Source organism: Canis lupus, chromosome 9 (assembly GCF_011100685.1).
Source record: "Canis lupus familiaris isolate Mischka breed German Shepherd chromosome 9, alternate assembly UU_Cfam_GSD_1.0, whole genome shotgun sequence".
Taxonomy (NCBI): Eukaryota; Metazoa; Chordata; class Mammalia; order Carnivora; family Canidae; genus Canis; species Canis lupus.
In genome coordinates, this window is record NC_049230.1 from 32,995,392 (window position 1) to 33,015,640 (window position 20,249).

Here is a 20,249-nt window from a genome sequence, read left to right on the forward strand (position 1 = left end):
TGCTTGGCTGACCCCAGTCCCCAGTTCCTGGGCAATAACACACAAGATTGCATTTACATTGGAAAGTGGGGGGAGAAAATGGAGCACGGGCCTGTGCTTTGGTAAAGAAACAATCGAAGGGATATAAGGTAGTTGCACTAAGAAATTACGTTAGGAGAAGGACAAAATTATTCAAGCCACCAGCCAACTCAGATGCCCAGAGCCTCTCCTTAGAAGCCACTGGGGGTTGAGAACAGGCCAAGGAGGCTTCTGTTCCAAAGAGGCAACAGTCAGAAGAGGCTTGTGTTGGAGACAACCCAAAGGCTCCAGCCTGCCTGCTGACAGCCCTTTGACCACAACTCTGAATCCCTGTCCATGGGGTGGCCCTGGGGAAGAGGCCTGCTTTGGGGGGACTGTTTAATGATTTGCCAGTAAAGAACAAGGCAAACAGCCTGCTGGCAGCTGCCTGGATGCAACAGGAGAGTAGACTTTTATTCCCACCCACGGTGTAGCCTTCCAGGCAGGAGATAAAAGAAAAAGTGAAAGATGGTGTTTTGAGAGCCTGGAAGGGATTGCCATTTGGGATCAGCACCTCACTGGGTCTCTGTGGATAGTGCCTGGATATCTTGGCATTGGTGCCAGTTGGTATTTACTTCCTCTGAATATTTTAGTAATTTCTAATAACAGCATCTCTTGGGTTCCTAGGAACTAAAGACTAAGATCTATATGTGGCCTCTTCTGGCAGGATTCTAGGCATTAAAGAGAATGAAACCAGAAAAACACTGTCTTGGCTCTTAAGTAATCTTTTACCAAAAAAATATATGAGCTGGGAAAGTAGCTTTGTTCTCTGCTAAATTCCTTTTACTTTCTTCTCATGGGCCTTTCCCTATCTCCTTGGCTCTACAGAGGGGGGGAAAAAAAAGGCACCTCCCGTTCCCCTCTGAGCCAAAGACTCCAAGGTCTAAGTCCTGCAGCTTTCTGCCTCTTTTTGCCCTCAATCTCTTAGCCCAGTCCTTCTATAATCTTCTGATCAGCCTTCAGTCCTCAGAATTAAACATTTTCTACCATTAATCCCTAAAGCGATAGATTCAGAATTCTTAAATGACACTTAGCTCTTACAGTTTATCCATACAGTGCCTAGTTCTTAGATTTCAATAAAATATTAGACCTTTCCTCCTTTCTCTAAAGTAGATCCTGAGCTATTTCAAGTCAGGAACTTGGCCTTATTCATCACTTAGTGTAATGCCAGGCACATAGTAGATGTGAAGAAAAAAAATGCATGCATGCAGAGTTATCTGTTTTAATAAACAGATGTGAGATCAAATACATTTGTGGTTTCTTTGTCATTTCATCAGTAGATGCTTATTTACAGATTTCTGCTTTCTCTTTAAAAACCTTCTGTATACTCCCTGTAAGTTTAGGTTTTAAAGTCAGCTTTATGGTATTTTGACCTCTTAGCAAGGGAGAGTTTGCTTCCTTCCTTTTTATATCATGCCTAAATCTCCTCCAAAACTAAACAAAATTCACTTCTTTCAGGAAAATCTTCCTGCTTAATAATCCATCCCCAGTTACTCTTTTATTGTCTTCCCTCAGTATTAATGTGCTGAGTTGAACAAAATCCCTATGGGAGAGAAACCATCTTCCTGCCAAAAAAGGGTATGGGCTCCTGCTTTCAAAAGACTAAGGCCTAACTATAAATCTATGGCCATGCATACACACAAGCACACACACAAGGGGCGCAAGGCCATTTGTCCAGCAATACACAGGGAATGCAAATTCATAGATCACAGCACATCCACACTGAGACAATGAAGAATGCATGGGCAGACTAACTTATTCTTGTGATATTATTTTGGAAATGGTCTCTTGTCCTTTTGGGCCCTTTTGCCTAATCTCCCAGATCCTTCAGGATAGGAACCAATTAGAGACAATTAAAAACAATTTTATTTATTTTTTTATCCCTACAGCATTGACTCAAACTCTTGCTCCCCCACTGGCCACAGGTCATAGTGTTGGCTGAGGGTCTCTGCTGCACTTTAGTTCCTACAATGACTTTATGAGGACTCAGACCAGTGATCAGCATGGAAAAGGTTGGGAAAAACTCAGAGTTGATTTACTCCCAACAGCACTCTATATTTTTTCTGAGTGGGTCAGATTAACATTAAATGAAATAACTTATTTAAATATCATTTTTCTTACCTTAAGCGGAATGAGAGATGAATTATACTTCTTTTTTCCATCCTTCTACTCTGAAAAGCTGATGTGTCTAAAGCCCAAGTTTTAAAGACTTCAGTTGAGGAGCTACTTGGTATCATTGCCTTTCCTATTTCAGCTTCCTTGCAGTCTGCTTAGCCCTCCATCCCACTCTGGGCCTGAGGATGTAAGCAGGCCATTTCATGCCAGAGGTGGTTGTATTTTCAAATGTTCCAAGCATTCCTTGACTCACTCTTTGTGAACTATGAGTTGTTATTTCCTAATTGCTCAAACCTCTTTATTTTTCTTGCTAAGCACAGATAGTAAGAGATATAAAAAGATAATCAAAGTGCTGATAAATAGAAGAGGAATCTTTTTGGTTATCAAGTTGGCTCTGCTGAACAGAAGTTCCCATTTGCATATGTTAGGACATTCAGAGAGGTGCCATTGCCAGACATAGTAGGTCAGGGAAGTACTTGGAGAGTTAGGAAAGAGCAGAGCCAAATTTCTGGGTTGAGAGTTCACAGGGCAATGAGGATCAATAGCAGCACTTCTGATTTGCACACTGTTATCAAGGTACAAAGCAACACTACCCTTTGTCCTTTTTATTTCTATCCTGCTAATGGAACCCTTCACCCTGAATTAAGACTATTACTTGGCTTTGATGTTGTGTTTTATATTAGCAAAGTACTTTACAATCCTTCATTAGCTATTTATTCTCCCTTAATTAGTACCACCCATTTTACAAATTAGGTTGAAGAGACAGCACAATGCATATTGGGCTTGCAACCAGGAATCCTGAAATCTGAGCATGGGCTTCATGTATTAAATATACGGAGAGGAGATGTGACCGACCATAGGAGGAGTCACAGAGTAAAAGAATAAAGGTGCCAAAATTCTAAAAGCCTTCTTGGGAACTAATACCTCCAATGATTTAGGGCAAGACCTGAAATTTTTACTTTATTTTGCCAGCAGCAAGATTGAGAGTTCTCACTAGCTTAAATTTAAAATGTGATCACCAAACACATCTGTAGTAGGAAAACAGTTCTCCTGGTTGACTAATTTCCTACATAACAGAGTTGAACGCAGAAGGGACAAAGGATGTATGGTACCAGTTGTTGCCTAAGAAAACGGACTGATGCTAAAGCAAAACAAACATCCCGAACCTACTTCTGACTTACTGAATATCTCTTAACACTCTCCCTACTTGCTGTTCTAGTTTTCCCATTGTTTTTTAAGATTTTATTCATTTATTCACGAGAGACAGAGACAGACAGACAGACAGAGACAGAGACACACAGGCAGAAGGCAGGTCTCATGCAAGGAGCCCGACATGGGACCCGATCCCAGGACTCCAGAATCATGCCCCCGGGCCGAAGGCAGGCACCAAACCGCCAAACTACCCAGGGACCCCCTAGTTTTCCCATTTCTGTGTCCCTCATCTGTTGCCTTTGCCTTCCTCTTCTCTTCTTCTGCCTCTCACTTAAATATAAGATTACCTTTCTTTTAAGGTTCTTACTCTAATATCTTCAATACAAATTCCAAAATTTGTCTCCTAACTCAAATTATCCTGCAGTACAAAATGCCTGTTACACATTATTTCTTTGAAGTCTTTCTGGTACCTCAAACTCAAATATACCAAATGTACAAATCATCTTCTTCCTGTATTTCACTCTAAACCAATAACTCCTCTTAACTCATCTGTTTTTGTTATTGGCACTGTCATTCGAGACCTGGGCTGAGCCTCTCAGAGTCATTATGATCCCTCTCTTCCTGCATCCAATCACTCAAACTCCTCTTTGGAAACCTACCTTATGTCCCTGGAGTCTGAACCATTAAAATAGGCCTCTATCTAGTCTCCAGTCTCTCACATTCTAAAGCTCTCTCTATATCTGCAAGAGCAATATTCCTAAATATAGCACCAATCATATCATTGTCCTGTTCAAATACCATCAATGACTCTCTACTGCCTTCTGAATTAAATTCAAACTCCTTAGCCTATCAGATCAAGGCTTCAGTACTCTCTGAACTGGCTTTGGAATGAGACAACCTGGTTTCACATTTCAGATCGGTCACTTGAAAGGTGTGTGTGTGTGTGTGTGTGTGTGTGAGAGAGAGAGAGAGAGAGAGAGAGAGAGAGAGAGACAGACTTTGGGAACCCTAACCTTGAGTCTTGGTTTATGGGTAAAAAAGTGCAGGTACCAGTAGCCACCCAAGAAGATTATTGCAGAGACTAAATAACATATTTAAAGTACCAGCATTTCCTGCACACAGTAGGCACTTAAAAAGTATCAATTCGGGCAGCCCTGGTGGCGCAGTGGTTTAGCGCCGCCTGAAGCCTGGGTTGTGATCCTGGAGATCCAGGATCAAGTCCCACGTCAGGCTTCCTGCGTGGAGCCTGCTTCTCCCTCTGCCTGTGTCTCTGCCTCTCTCTCAATCTCTCTGAATGAATGAATGAATGAATGAATAAATAAATATTTTTTAAAGAAGTATTAATTCCTTTCTCTTCCTTTCTGCTTTTTCAGCTTTATTCCCATTTCTCTCCTAAAGGTATTATACTTGTCCAACTCAAACTGTCTTACTCTTCTCTCATATCCTCTTGGAATGCCTTTACTCCTATTCTGTCACTTTTTAAAATGCTACTTATCATTCAAGGGCATATTTATATACTATCTCTTTCATAAAGAATATCTTCTTCATCTGAAATGTCCCAAATCAACTTGTTTGTATTTATGGTGTGGCACTTTTCACCTTCTGCTTTATATTCTCATATACCAAATTGAGGGCAGGGTTTTCTTTATATCCCACAGAGCACAATGCCTTAATATAACAGGCAACCGATAAATGCATGCTGAATTAATACTGAAAGCTTGTGCTTTTGGTCTCCTGAGAATCCATTTGTTTGTGATTCATACTTCACACTGAGAACTCTTTAGAAACAATCTCTGGCGAGATATCAGAATTTCAAACAACTTTAGCAGAGAAGCTGAGTCAGTGTAGGATTAAGTTTAGTCCTAGTTCCGTCACCAGGAATTGTCTGGACCCTGTTCCTGATTGAGATGTTAGCCATGGAGCTCATTTGAAGAAATTCAGATGAGAACGTAACTGTTTTAGGAATAGGCAAGCAAAAATGCATGATACCTACAAAAAAATCAACCAAGAGGCTGACAATGAGAATGGCTTCACTGGTATAGGAAGAAGTCCCCAAAAGCCATCTGGTTCCATAGGCTCTGACTGTGGCTCAGCTACAAGGTAACTATACCTTACTCTGGCTTTCATCCAATCCATTTCCTCTTGGCCCAGTTAGCAAATGGGTAATTATATGACATCAGCCACCATGAGATGGCTAGAACACAAGGTGGCTTCATGGTGCCATATAATGTGGCACCAAATTTCTGAATCACCAACCACAGGTGCATCGACTATTCCCCACCACCACCACACTCCCACTCCATAAAAATGACCTTATCTGATATTGCTGTTGACACAGTGACTACATTTAGGTTCTGGGCACTTTCCTTTGCTTCTTCATAGTGTTTGCCTGGGTGGGTACTTCCATGTAGCCTATAAACAAGTATTCACAGCACAGGAATAATCACCCAGTCATGAGGCCATGCTTTTGCCTTTAGGTAGGCTTACTTCAGAAAGTAGCAACAAATCTAACTACTCAGTTCACACCTACCTGAAATACTGCAGAGGCTGAACTTCCTTTCTAGCCAAATACCTAACTAGCAGAGTTGCTGTCACTAAGTTTGATTCTTAGCCTGGACACTATCAGGCCTATTTCTGGAGCCATCTTTCTCCCTAAAAGAGCAGTTGCAACAATTTCTTCCCAAATTCTTTGTCACCGGGAAGATCAATAGCTCCCAAATGCACTTTGTCAAGATACAGGGAATCACGTGATGTTGCTATTAGAAGGATGCTGAATGGGTCCACATGAAGATATACCCCATGGGCATATCAGAATAGGCCTGAAATGTGGCCTCTTAGTTGGCAAATGTTTGATGAACATCTATCTTCTTCCCAAAATTATGTTAGACCCAGCCCAGGAGCTGTAGTTTTACTAGGGAGATAACATATGAACACAACTAAATGGTGACATAAAATGGTATACTATCAAGTGCCACATTGTGTCACAGCCAATAGATCCTGTGGGCTTTGTGGAGGAGACAAATTTTAAGCTATCCCCTAAAGAAGACTGAATTAAATAAGAGAAGAATAACCACATATGTAAAAGAAGGGCATACTGATCCACTGGATTTGTCAAATGGATTTGGGAACTTCCCAGCTACAGCCTTGAGAAAAAACATGGGGTCAAAGTGAGAGGGAAAAGGAAGGTTCTTGACCAGTTTCTCTCAAGTCTTCAAAGTACCAGAAGACTTATGTGGCTGGAAAATAGACCTGAAAAGATAGTTTAGATAGCTGAGGTAGGGTCAAGTTGTGAAAGCCACGGAATGCTGAGATAAGAGCTAGACCTTGCTGGCATAGAATAAAGAGGAATCACTCTAAATTCTTAAGCAAGGGGATCTCATGATCAAAACAGTATGTTAAGCACAATTGAGTATCAGAGTAAAAACTATAGTGGAATAAAAAGAAACTGGTGGTAGGAAAACCAGTTAGAGAGCTGTTTCAAAATCTAGCATGGCATCATGAAAGCTTGAACTCTGGTCATAACAGTTAAAAGGTAAAAGGATGAATCACAGAAATATGAAGGAAGTGTTGAAAGTACTTGCTGACAGACTGAACTATAAGAATAAAGGAGTTAAAAGTTCTACACCTGGAGAATTAGCGGGGGAGAGGGCAGGAGTTGCATCAACCCAAAGAATATGGGGAAAAAAGTTAATTTTGAACAGGGAAAATTAATTCATTCTTGGGAATGCAGAATTAGAGACAAATATTTAAATCCTATAGGCAATCTGAAATAAGAATCAGAGTTTGAGTTAAAGGACAGGACTGGAGATACAAATTTGCCAAATACTATTTATGTCTTTAGATATAGTACTGCTGCTATAACATTTTAAATATTAAGTTAGAAAAGGCTGAAATGGCTACATAAGTGAATCCAATTAAAAGCAGAGCTTGTGGTTGTTGGTTCACTCTAATTAGTCCCACTTCAATAAATCCAGAAGGGATGGTGCTGTGTAGCCTGCCTCGTGAGAGTGAAATTCCACTTACCTATAGGTTCTAAAAGCATCTCATGTACAACCTAAAAGATTCTGTGTCTCAGGGAAGTGGAGAGAAGAAAAATGGAGTTCTCATTTGCCTAAAGGCAAGGCAACCTTGGAATCTTCTCTTTGAGGAAAGATACAGAAGCTACTCAAAAGTGTTGGTTTCATTCTCCTTATGTCCTCTTGCTAGTTCTGTAGGCCAGATAGTAGTTTTTTCTAAAAGTTAAGCTCTGACAAGCTACCTGCTGCTTGAAAGAGTCAGTAAAGCTATTTGCCAGGTGCTGATAAATGATCTAGCCTTCAGGCCACTTAGTCTCTGCAAGTAGGACAAATTCTCTCATAACTAAGTGTTCACTTTCAGGTATTAAGGTCACAGTCACTTCAATGCAAGCTGGATGCTGTGGATATCTGTTAATGTCCTCACGGTTATAAAGGAGGCAGTAACCTAGAGCAGTGGGCTTCAAAATTTAGTCCCCAAGACCTAGAAGCATCAGTAACACCTAGGAATTTGTTAGATATGCAAATTTTCAGGCTGCACTTCAGGCATATGGAATCAGAAACTCTGGGGATAGGTCCCAGCAATCTGTGGCTTAATGAACCTTCTTCTTCTTTTTTTTTTTTTAATGAACCTTCTAAAACTGATTCTGATATACCTTAAAATCTATGAAGCACTGATCTAGAGGGCCCAAAACAATTCTAGGCAGTCGCCCTACTATACACATAAGGAAAACAATGAAGATGAGAAGCCCAAATTCAAGAATAATCACTTCCCCCCAAAAAATAAACATTATATTCAGGTGGAAGAGCATGGACTTTCTCCATTATTTCCTCCTATTAAACCTGTAAATGACCTCAGAATTAACCAGGGCATTAAATTGGGTGGATCAGGTAGCAAGCCACAAAGCTTCCTTGTATAAAGTACCTTATAAATTTTGTATTTCTACAATTCTAGTGTATAAATGTGATTTAACATGTCTTTTCAAATAACCACTCTCTTGTTTACCATGAACAAATAAATAATAATGCTGAGAAAATGGTAATGTTTTTTTTTTCTTTAGTGCTTGTTTTCTCCTAAAAGACTTGATTTCTTTTTTTGAGATTGAGTTTTTTTTTCCCTCTATGATTTAGGGGAAAGTATTAGTCATCCTAGAAAACAAGCACTCATCCTCACCAGAGTGGTAAAGCAGAAGCAGAATACAGGATAGAGAACAGGTTGCACATCCTCAAGCCATGCCTTCTCTTTTATTTTATCATATGCTCCCCTAAAGCTACATTAGAATCAGCATAGAAAACTTGGATAGTTAAGTCAGAAGCAGACCCACAAATATGTAAAAGGAATGAAAAAGTGATCCAGAAAGCTGAGCAAAATGGAAAACGAAACAAGGAAAATCAGAGGCACGAGATCAGAGCTTTCTATCTAATTAAGTCATGAGGGCTCCAGTTAAGTTGACCATATGATGCAGTTCCCCCACCACTCAGGCTTTACTCAGGAAGAATGTCTTATGGCTGTAACATTTTCCTTTGAAATAAATGAGGCAAGAGTTAAGATATTGTATTGTAGAGAAAAAGAATCTAGCTGCTTCACACTTGGGATTCTGGTGTAAGGAGCAAAACCTAGGGCTCTGATGCTCCCCTTGAATACAATAAGTATAGGATTTTATTTCTTTTGTTCATCTCAAACCTATGCCCTAATCTAAATTTTGCTCCTGTGCTATGCACAATAAATTGCTTCAGCAATGACAGCCTTAAAACCAATCTCAACATCTTTAAAAATATTTATCAGGAAAGAGTCTTCTGCAATTAAGATGCTTAGAATAAGTTGTGCTTGGTTTTCCTGCACCATCTTTTGGTACCAGAATACCCCACGGGAAGGCAGGTCTCATAACTCTACTTCTGCAAAATTCTATTCATCAGAAAAATTCTAAAAGGGGCTTAATGATACCATTTACTATATGCTTGGAACATTCAATATGTGGCTAGCAGAATTAGCTATTTAATGAAAAAGGCAAGAGAGAATTGATGGGAAATATAAAAGAAACTAGTAAAAAGAAAAGTACTGAAAAAAAAATCTCTCACAAAATTGAGAATTGATGGGAAATATAAAAGAAACTTGTAAAAAGAAAAGTACTGAAAAAAAATCTCTCACAAAATTGAGAAGGAGTTTCCCTAATCACGCTTGTCCATGTAGCTGTGAACTCCCACAGAAACTCACTGTGTGCCTCAGTTGGCACTTGTTATGAACTCTCATGGTGGTAGTTATCTCTAGTATATATCTAGTATTATCTTAAGATCTCAATTAGTAAGCACCTTGAGGGCAGCAGGTCTGTTATCTTATGCTCCTCTGAGCCCTCTCCAGGGCCCAGCATCGTGCCTTGTACTTAGAGCCCAGTAATATTAAAGCTAAGTAGGGACATGGGGTGTACTGAGGGCCAAAGTTGGATTCAACGTGGAGCGAAAGAGCAAAATAAAAACATCAACAATAAGGTTGTAAAGGTGTCAGAACACAAATGTGGGTAGGAAAATTGAGCTGAAAAATGAAATTTCCAATCCCATATGATAATTCTTTCCCCACTATTTATTCCTAGTCAAGGTTCTCTCTCTCTCTCTTCTTCTTCTTCTTTCTTCTTTCTTTTCTTCTTTCTTCTCCTTCTCCTTCTTCTTCTTCTTCTTTTTTTTCCTTCCAGCATCAGCCAGGTGCAGAACAAAAGGAAATTAATGATTTAGTTATTGCTCCAATGCTGAAAGTTTGGAAGTCAGTCAGTCAGAGCCGGCTCCATTGTGTGTCCCTGCATGTCTCAGGCCTTGGTGGCTCCGCACAGAGCACTGTGGTTCCAATCGCCACAGTGGGGGCCAGTGCTGGACGCCTGGCTTCTAAGCAAGAGAGATGAAAGGCTTCTTCTAATGTAATAACTGACGGCCTCTCAGTGCCGTTTGAACTGTTTACAGACTGAGTTAACGATTACAGGCTATGTGTATCTTGGCCAGGTGCCCGAAATTCTTACCCACCCGTCAGATATTATCAAAGAGCCCTTCCATGCCTGGCTGGAGTCCTTCCAAAGCACCTCACAGAGATGCCGACACAAAAGGAGGAGTGTTCAGAATGTGCTCTCTCTCCTGAGGTCCGGACAAGAAAGTTAGAGTATCAGGCATGAATTAGGTGCTGAGAGGACAGAGTTTCCAGGACTGCTCAGGGAAAAGGTCAAGGTCAGCACTGAGGCCAGATTCTGAGGAACCAGATTCCTCTCTAAGCAGTTTAGGAGATATAGGTAAGTAAGAGTCTTCACTGTGGGCAGCTAGAGATGTTTATGAGAGTAGGGAAACGAGAACCTTGAAATGAAGCAGAAATCTGCACTACACATGAAACAGAAGCCCTGAAGACATTAGAGCTGCAAGGCTGGATTTATTATGGGGCAGCATATAGAGGATGGAGGGAAGTATATTGCTTTTTCTGAAAGCAATATACAAGTTGAAAAAGAACATCATCTCAAGACTAAGAAAGAATCAGAGACTTCAAAAATGATAGTAAATAAAGTTAAGAGAAGCAAAGAAGACACCTCTTAATTGAGGTGAGTCTCAAGAGACCAAATGACATCTATTTGGGCATTATCAAAATATTTTTCACACAAATACATGCAATTATTAACCATGAGATATAATGGAAATCTGGCTAGCTTGTAACTAAAATATAGACTTAATACCAAGAATACCAGAAATGTGTTCTGGGGGCAGCATATATTAAAGAGCACTCAAGCCAAGGAACACCACATCTAGTTATTATTTAACTATATGCTAACTTGTGGACTCCAAAGGAAGATAGTAGGGAATTTCTATTATTTCATTATTAAGTACCTATTGGCCCCTGAATACATTTGAAAGTGGAATAAATGGCAGCCCCCACAACTAAGCCTTATAAATCTAAAGTCAATATATAAGACAGCTGGAGGGTATTATGCTGGGTGAAGTAAGTCAGTCGGAGAAGGACAAACATTATATGTTCTCATTCATTTGGGGAATATAAATAATAGTGAAAGGGAATATAAGGGAAGGGAGAAGAAATGTGTGGGAAATATCAGAAAGGGAGACAGAACGTAAAGACTGCTAACTCTGGGAAACGAACTAGGGGTGGTAGAAGGGGAGGAGGGCGGGGGGGTGGGAGTGAATGGGTGACGGGCACTGGGGGTTATTCTGTATGTTAGTAAATTGAACACCAATAAAAAATTAAAAAAATATATATATAAGACAGCTGTTCATTCATTCCAGAACTATTATCATTACTACCCTCAAATGTGAATACCTGTCTCCAAAGGCTAAAGAAGGGTTATATGGCTTTTTTATTTCCATACATGTCCTGATGAATGAATAGACATTATATAATTTATCACTAAATGCTCTCACAGGAAAATTTGGGGGCAATGCATGCAACTCATATTCTTTTATCCATATATGAATATAATCCTTATTACATTGTTTCCTTGAATTTTCTTTGCAGCCGCAACTGGATATGGTTGTTTTATTCTCCTGTCCTAACTTACTGAGCAATGTTGCCATTATGGAGCAGCTGGTGACCTACCCTGTGTAGTGGGGGATAGGCCATCATGTTAGGAGATAATTCTTCTATCTACCTTGAAGGGGAGGTGAACTTGACATTACCATTTTGATTGCAGTATAGATTAGGAATGTATAATCTGATTTTTGAGACACATTGTACTGTTTATATTTTCTACATCAGACCATAACCCATGTGTATTTACTTGCACAAGGCTTGAATAGAAATAATTATATATTGTTGAGTTGCTTCAAAAAAGCACTTCCAACATTCTCTAATCTATTCTCTATATGGTGACACTCTTCTCTCTTAGAGTAAGATTAGACAGAGTTCAGTTTGATTTTTAGAATACAAAAAGAAAAATAATACAAATCAAAATCTTCTTTGCACTGAAATTGTAGAAAGGATATGACTCAGTGGTAAGCTTGAGAGGTAAAATTACAAAAGTAAATCCTATCAGTTGATGTTGAAATTTATGAAGAAATTCTAGATAATCCCATGAATCTGGCCCTATACTCTTCTAGAAAATAGCCTCAAAGAAGGAAGAGAACGTGCATCTAATTTCTCTATATAAGTGGTTATCAATGACTTGATATCAGATAGAATGAAAAAAGTAATGCATTGGATATTGTACAAATGAAAATAATTCAGAAAATCATTAGGGAAACAAGAAGTGTACAAGAACTCAGAGGATGATGCTATTGTAGTTTTTTGTTTTCTTTTAAAGATATTTATTTAGAGCACAATCAAGTGAGGGGAGGAGCAAAGGGAGAGGGGGAGAGAGCGAGAATCCTTAAGCAGAGTCCTCACTGCACAGGGAGCCCAACTTGGAGCTCGATCCCATGACCTGGAGATCAGGACTTGAGCTGAAATCAAGAGTCAGATGCTTAACTGAATGAACCACTCCAGCACCCTTGTTTTGTTTTGTTTTGTTTTGTTTTGTTTTTTATGCAGAAACAAGATAGTTCAACAATCCTCCTCACCTTGGGGGGTTGAGAGTACACCTGCAGTACTTACTATCCACTGCTTACAGCCCTTCCTTTGTAAAAGAGATTAATACACAATAAGTTCAAAGCAGGCCAACAAAAGGACAGAAGGACTTAGGAGATGATTCCCAGGGAAGGGCAAGGGCCACGAAATGAATACGTAAGAGGATACCAAGAAGGCTATAGTGTTATCTCTCTAGTAATTGGACTGCTCCAGATGCATGGATTCCACTGGAACACCAGCTTTGAAGTGTCTTTGAACTTTAGGAGTCTTGGGGGCAAGGATGGTCCTCTTTCATCCTCCCAACTCCTCTAACCTTCAGGGTTGTGAAAATCTATGGAAGCACAATGGTTCAGCTATTTTACAGATATTCCACCTTATCTAGAGAGCTGAAACTCTACCACAGGGTTCTCCAACGTGGGGCATGGTGCTGGGCAGGCAAGTATATCAAGAAGAAAACAAAGTTCCTTATCAGTTTTCCACATAATAGGTTTGCTCTGACAGATTGACAATATATGGAAAATAGATAAGAAATACTGATTTCCTTCTTCACAAGATTACTACTACAGCCTCTCTGCCTTCACTACTTAGTAAAACTGGCAAATATTAAACAGGATCTGAAATTCCTTTGGGGAAAAATATACGGTAATGGCTTTAAGGCAGCCAAATGGTCTGTCATAGCATGATCAACCCATCCAAAGATTATGGAAAGAATATTATCGATATGAGGTGACATAATGTGTTAGTAAGTTCCTTCATTTTAAACATACGCATGACTCAATTATTTCTGATTAGAATCCTGGATCCATGGTAAGATGCATCCAAACCTACTATCATAGCAAGACCATAAAGTTATTCCTTCTTTATGAAAAACAGTTTATTATTGTACACACTTAAACTCCTAGAGGTATTCAGTTCCCTGACAATTACATCTATGATGGCAATGAAATCAGAAAGCCATAAAACACAAAAATCTGAGAAACATTCTTTTGGAAGAAAGATCATGTAACTTAGTCCCTCACCATAAAGATCAAGTATTAAACAAACTAAAAAAAAAAAAAAATTAGACCGGTTCTGCCGCTTGAGAAAGAAAAGAAATGTGGTTTCTCCAGCTAAAAGTTTTCTAGATGATGCAGGAACTGCTGCTTAGAAACTACTTTCTAAACAAACTGCAAAGGGATGACTATAAACATTTCATCAACATATTATAATAAAATTCTCTAGGAAGCTGCTTTACCATTAATGATAGAGAAAACTAGAGATGCTGTGATTTCAGTTCATCTCTTTCATTTGCTATATTTTGCAATTTTCTCTAAAATCTAAGCTTTCATTTGATAGGGAGGAAAAAAGGATCTTTTTTCTGATGGGAAGATACAGCTGTCAGCATGTAACCTGACGTGCAGTTGCCTGTTCATGCAGCCTGCAGAATACTGTCTCCAGATGAAAATAGCAGCAACACACCAACTTATTCAACACAGTTATGAGTGAACATATACAATGAATCTGGTGCACTATGACATACCAAGGAACAGGCCAGGTCATCAAATCCCAACCTAAATTAGACCAACATAATGTGGAGGGATACAAAAGTGATAGTAAATTTTCATAGTGAGAGGAGACATTTGATTTGACAGCGGGCACATATATTTTTTTAATGACCCCAAAATGAAAATGAGAGAAAAGAAATAGAAGGACCATTATGTAGGTTAAAAAAAAAAAATTAAGTGGTGGGGAGGAGCAGAGGAAGAGGGAGAGAGTGAGAATCTTAAGCAACTACAACCCGAGATCACAACCTGAGCCAAAATCAAGAGTCAGACACTTAACTGACTGAGCTGCCATGGTAAAAATTCTTACGGAGATATCAGTCCACACAACTAGGAAGAGATGAGAAAGTAGAAATTAACAAGAAAGAGAAGAAAGCCAGGTCCAACACAGTGAATCTGAAACAGAGCAAAAGACAACAGTTTGAGGTTAGAATTGATCGCTTTCTGCTAAGTAAGTTTAACTGAAATTATGGGTGGAAGAGCAGGTGTCAGGGAAAAGAACACAGGGAGAATGTACCAAAGTTATTCATTTTGCCTGTGACCATCCTTTCTCTCAATAGGCAAAATTTCAAAAGCTAAATAAGTAATTTGGCTTTAGGTTCGCCAAAGGCAACTATTTTCAGAGTCTGGTCCAAGGTTTGCATAGAGGAAGTAGCTTCCCCTAAAGATGAAAAATAAGTATTTAGAATATGTACATATAGTCTATATTCCACATATATTTCTATATGTAGAATATGAGTTATATATAAAATTTATTTATAAGTATAGCTAATACATATCCATTCTAATCTAAACACTCATTTTCTTTTTTTTTTATTTTTTATTTTATTTTATTTGTGATAGGCACACAGTGAGAGAGAGAGAGAGAGAGGCAGAGACACAGGCAGAGGGAGAAGCAGGCTCCATGCACTGGGAGCCCGACGTGGGATTCGATCCTGGGTCTCCAGGATCGCGCCCTGGGCCAAAGGCAGGCGCTAAACCACTGCGCCACCCAGGGATCCCTAAACACTCATTTTCAATCCTTCCTGTGTATATACACACAAACACATATGTTATCATTATCAGTAGTTTCAGGGTGGTTGCTTTTGCATAAAGCTAAACATGATGTTAATTTCAAATAATTTTCTATTAGTGGTTGACATAATGTATACCATCCTCCTATCTAATTTCCTATAAAATCTTTGGAGTTTCCTTTGGTTCTGATGAATATTTTCAATTTATTTTTCTACTTTACATTTTTTTGGTCAAAGCTAAGCTTAGAAGCACAAAAATCTGTGTGCGTAGAAATGCAGAAATTGATGTAGAGATTAAAAAAATAAACTCCACTGAAAAGCTAGTGGGGGAAAATATATGTGTGTATATATAAGCAAACTTTATTGTAGAATAACCATTTAAAATCCAGAACAAATAAACAAGTCATTACCTAGGGTTACCTTTTCTTTTTTTTAATGAAATATATAGCAACCCCACAAACTCAAAATGATGGACCAACAGCATTAAAACAAAATTGAGCACTAATTCTACTTGATTCTTAAATATAGCTGCCAGTCAGGGAAGAGAATATTCTGATTAGCACAAGTCCTTGAATACAGAAGGCACAAAATAAAAGTTTGTGATTTATTTAGCTTGCTAAGGACCAGAAGGAAGTCTTTTAAAATTTAATCTGTACCATAGAAACCCTTTCTAAAATGTATTGGTATACTTCCCTGCCTAAAATACATTACACTGAACATATTTAGACTTTATTTGGTATCTTCGGTATCTTCCAACACTATAAAGATATCATTATGATCATTTTTAGCATGAAATAATTTACATTCTGAAGCATAGGAGGTTGGCTGAACTTATTACGGTGCCCCTAGGAAGTTCTTATATTATTTGTTTTTTAGATCCTTTATATCTGCTTCTTCCTTTTAATTTACCTCTAATTCATAAACACAATACAGATGGATATCCCAGTTTATTTGGTATTTATTCTAGTTGGTAAAAATTTTCGTATGAAACTCTAGTTCTATTGGAAGCTACAGAGTTGAAAATAAAAATTCAAATGATCAGATATTAAATTAAGTTTGTTTAGGGGCGCCTGGGTGGCTCAGCAGTTAGGCATCTGCCTTTGGCTCTGGGTGTGATCCTGGAGTCCCAGGATCAAGTCCGCTTCAGGCTTCCTGCATGGAGCCTGCTTCTCCCTCTGCCTGTTCTCTGCCTCTCTCTCTCTCTCTCTCTCTCTCTGTCTCTGTCTCATGAATAAATAAAGTCTTTAAAAAAAAAAAAAAAGTTTGCCACCAAGATTACCAAACTTGAACAACGGTATCCAAAGACAGAAACCTGAACTATTCACTTTATTTTTAAAAGATTTTTATTTATTTATTTGAGAGAGAGAGCGCGCCTGCGAGAGAGAGCATGAGCAGGAGGAGGGGGGAGGGGCAGAGGGAGAAGCAGACTCTCCACCAAGCCGGAAGCCCAATGCTGGGCTCCAGACCAGAGCCCTGAAATCATGACCCCAGGGAAAGGCAGACATTTAACCAACTGAGCCACACAGGCGCCCCTAAACTATTTAAACACATTTTCAGACATACCCCCCATAGTAATGGAGATTAGCAGTCATTCATTCTTAACACCCTATTACTTAGGATCTCAAGACTTTGTCCACAGTGTCAATAAACGTATAAAGATATCAAGAGGTAAAGGTCAAAAAAGAAATCCTGAACATAAAAAAGGCCGCTGGAAGTGACCCAAAACATCACATGCTGGGCTTTCCTTTTTAATGATAGTGACAATGATATTGAGTGTTTATCCATGCCTTTATTTCAAAGAACTTCAAATACTTTGCAGACATCTCTCACTAATCTTCATTAGGCCTTGGGAAGAAAACAGATTTCCCCAAGAAGTACCTTTAGAGAAGAAGGATGCTTCCCAAAACCAATACAAGGAAAAACATTTGCCCCCTCCATCTTCCCCATACATACTTGTCTCCTGACTCCTACTATGTCACACTGTGGTTGAAATGGATTATAAGACCATGCAAATGTTGAAAGGGTAAAAATGGTAATTCAGTTTTTTTCTAAGAGAGTTATAAACTACGTGTGTTTAATCACAACAAGGAACAGATAAGTAGGAAAGATGAGAAAACCCATAATTACCTTTATCCCATTATTTACTGTTTTGGGGAGAGACTTCAAATTGGTGAAGTTACAGTATGAAATACAGATTTTCCAAACTGCAGAATACGAGTCTCTGAGATGCCTCAAAGGTAATCTTTACCTAAAAATTATTTCTGGGCCACAAATATTGGATAGGTGCTATAACTGAAACTGCTTATTCTCATTTTGATCTAATACTTCTCAGATAGGTAACTGGGAGTCTTGTGGACCTGTGGGGTAATTTCCAAGCAGCCTACAGAAACTTATCTGCTGAGCTTCAAAGAACAACATGTTGAGACCAGAACAGTACAAGCATAATGAACTGGGTAAATTAGTTCCCTTCACAGTCCTGAATGCCTCTCCTTCTGTCCCTTAGAATACAGCTGCAAAGCTACACAGGAAGCTAAGAGCTTCAGCATTCTGAGCAAATGTTTCAGGGCAGCAGCAATTAAAAGAATACTCAAAAATTTCAAAAAGGGAAAATGTAAGAGTGATATGTAATATGCTTCTAGGATCCCTCTAATCTGAGAAGTAAAAACTTAGAAAGTAGCTGTTCTGTGTTGTGTCAGTAATCACCTCATTGATCCTAGAAGGAAGCTCAACAATATAGAACAGCTACATGTACAAAGGTCCAGGACAGGCAAGTGATTCACCATGGCAGAAGCAGGGCAGCAATAGAACTTAAGTTCCTAACCTAGGACCCATATGCCATTAGTCATTCTCTAAGCCATGAAGGCTACCTGTTACTATATCATGGTAACATTTCATCAGCCTTTAGGCCCACAAATGTTTGAATCTAAAGCATTATATTTTTAGCTACATAAAAAATAGAAATAAAAAAATAGAAATAGTCTTATTCTTAGTTATTTTAGGATAATGCCAAATTGAATTCAAATAGGCTAACTGAACTTAAATCAATAACGCTTAATAATATTTCTTAACAGTAATTAGGTGAATGAGAAAGAGTTTAAGTCCAATTACTATTAATACCTTACATTTGCAATTTTCAAAGACAATTCTCATTTCATTTCAGGTTGGAAGACAATTACTATTATCCTTATTTAATTTTAAGTACTTTTATTTTTTTAATATTTATTTATTTGTATCTGGAGTGAAGGGTGAGCCTTAAGAGTGTCCAGTTCAGGGATCCCTGGGTGGCGCAGCGGTTTGGCGCCTGCCTTTGGCCTAGGGCGCGATCCTGGAGACCCAGGATCGATTCCCACATCGGGCTCCCGGTGCATGGAGCCTGCTTCTCTCTGCCTGTGTCTCTGCCTCTCTTTCTCTTTCTGTGACTATCATAAATAAGTAAAAATTTAAAAAAATATTTTAAAAATATTTATTTATTTATTTGAGAGAGAGCAAGTGTGAGTAGGGGGAGGGACAGAAGGAGAAGGAAAAAGAAAAGGACACAAGTAAGCTCCACACTGAGTGTGGAGGGAAAGAGAAAAGGAGAGAAGTAAGCTCCACACTGAGTATGGTCAATCTCAAGACCCTGAGATCTTGACCTGAGCAGAAACCAAGAGTTGGACACTTAACTGAGCCACCCAGGCATGTATTATCCCTATTTTATTCATGAGGACAGAGACTCAAAGAACTTAAGCAATTTTCCTTAAGGATTAGAGCTGAGATTAAAACACAAGACTACTAGGGTACCTGGATGGCTTAGTTGGTCAAGCTGGACTCTTGGTTTTCAGCTCAGGTGGTAATCTCAGGGTCATGAGATCGAGCCCCACACTAGGCCCACACTGGGAGCTACATTGGGCTCCACACTCAGTGTGGAGCCTCCTTAAGTTTCTCTCTCCCTCTCCCCCTCTGCACCCCATTCTGTGCCCTCCCTAAAATAAATAAATATATATTTACAAAAACCATAACAAAACACGAGTCTACTGATAGCTCTGTTCACTGTAGGATGTTGTCACTCATTTTATTTTATTTTATTTTTTTTGTCACTCATTTTAGAGCACCCTTTATGTCTTATTACTATATCATTATATTTGAATACTGTGCAAAAAGCACTATTTTGTGGGCATATTCCTTTTTTTTTTAAGATTTTATTTATTTATTCATGAGAGACAGAGAAAGGCAGAGACACAGGCAGAGGGAGAAGCAGGCTCCTCGCAGGGAGCCTAATGTGGGACTCTATCATGCCCTGAGCCAAAGGCAAGATGCTCAACCACTGAGCCACCCAGATGCCCCAGTGGGCATATTATTTTCATTCATCTGATTGGTGGCAGAAATTATGTTCTTAGGCCAGAAGGCCTCCAGTTACACATAAAGTTAGAGCACAGTGAAGTAACTACCTTAAGGGAACCCAAGATACACTCTGATAATTCAAAAGGAAAATGTCCTAATCCAGGAAGTTAGTTGGCCTCCAAAACAATTGCCTCATCAAGACAGCATTCAACTGGTGACCCATAGGGTAACTTACATTTCTGGAAATGGAAAAAGAAGCAAGGACAAATGGTTAGCTTCTCCTAGAAAACTACATGGTGTTCTGACTTTGGACATAATGTTCCTGATCTCTTTTAAGTAGATCATATTCTCCTTCATCCTTAGCAGAGGCATAATTGCAGAAGGCAATTTCTAAATAATAAATTACCAAACTGATCCATCATCATTGGTAGATCCTGACAAAAATCTCGAAACCAGTGAACCAGAAAGTTACATTGCTTCCATTTGATAAATAGTAAAA

At 39.0% G+C, this 20,249-nt stretch overlaps 1 protein-coding gene across 6 annotated transcripts in view; it reads right to left on the bottom strand.

Annotated features, from left to right (window-relative positions):
- Nucleotides 1–20,249, bottom strand: part of RNF43 (ring finger protein 43) — a 65,440-nt gene that overhangs the window by 28,964 nt on the left and 16,227 nt on the right. The window lies entirely within an intron of this gene.